Here is a 1,391-nt window from a genome sequence, read left to right as displayed (position 1 = left end):
CATGTTTATTGTTACAAGAATCAGTCTAAATTTAAAGAAGCCCATTCCTAGCATGTCCTTATCATGGCTAAGTAATGAATTTAGAAATAGTTTTTGTCACAATAACTTGAAAATATACTATAGGAAAGGGTTATCTGTGACAGTAAGAAGGAATGGCTTACCTTAATGAAAATGAAAGATGTTTTTATGGTCAATTTAGATTTTATTCTCTCTCTCCATCTTCTTTCCTTTCCTTTTTCTCCCTCCCCCATCTCTCCTCTTCTTCTTCCCACTCCTTCTTCCTCCTACACCCCCTTACAACCCCTTCCCCAGTTTCTCTCTTCTCTCCCCAAGAATCTTAGTGAACATTTAAGCTTTTATTAACTTAAAATTGCATTAAGACCTTTGGGGACCTTTGATATAACTAGCATTTATAAGACACTTTAGTTTTCTACATATTTTATGGGTTACCTCATTTGACATCCACAGCAACCGTATGAGGTAGGTGCTATTGTTACCTCCATTTTGCAGATAAGAAAACAGTCTAGAAAGCTTAAATGACTTGTCCAGAGTCACACAACTTGTAAGTGCCCGAGGCAGAATTCTAATTCAGGAATTCCTTATTCTAATTCCACTCTACATCTATATTTGCATAAATATAGTTGTTATTCACTTGTTTTTTCTGTTGTGTCAACTCTCTGTGACCCTATTTGTGTTTTTCTTGGCAAAGATTTGGAGTGGTTTGCTATTTCCTTCTCTAGCTTATTTTACAAATGAGAAAACTGAAGTAAACAGGGTTAAATAGCTAGTAAATATCTGAAACAAGAAAAACTGAGTCCAGGCCTGGCACTCTAACCACTATATCACCCAGCTGCCTAGTATATACCAAGTGCTAGAAAAATTCAGATTATTTACAGTATTCATCTCTTGAATGAGAAATATATTGCAATTATAACTCTAAGTATCCAAGATATGAAAAAATCCTTTCGAAAAAGAGGAGTTTTTTTTTTTTTCCCCTCAAAATTATAAACTTAATTTAAAAAAAAAAAGTCTGCATTGTGCAATGGTCAGTGCCCTATTGCTTTAAAGACAAGCATAGGAGCAGTAGAATCTTGTCTAAATAAATGGTGGATTGTGCCAAATTAGTCAAACTAATTTACTTGGTAGAACTGAAATGTATCAGGCTTGTTACAATCATGAAATAATTGAAACTGGCTTAATAGAATACCTCCCTCACCCAAGAATTTTTTTTCCCACTCCTACATGTGCTCATCTTTACTAATGGCTGGCTAATCTCTAAGTAATAATATCATCTGTTTAATGAATAGAAGGATCACAAAAATGATGGAGTTCTGTGATTGCTTACTTTTGGTTCAACTCAAGACTGGAGCCTGATAGTCTTAGGGGAGTTT

Source organism: Sarcophilus harrisii, chromosome 1 (genome assembly GCF_902635505.1).
Source record: "Sarcophilus harrisii chromosome 1, mSarHar1.11, whole genome shotgun sequence".
NCBI classification, from domain to species: domain Eukaryota; kingdom Metazoa; phylum Chordata; class Mammalia; order Dasyuromorphia; family Dasyuridae; genus Sarcophilus; species Sarcophilus harrisii.
Note: the sequence above shows the minus strand (reverse complement) of the source record.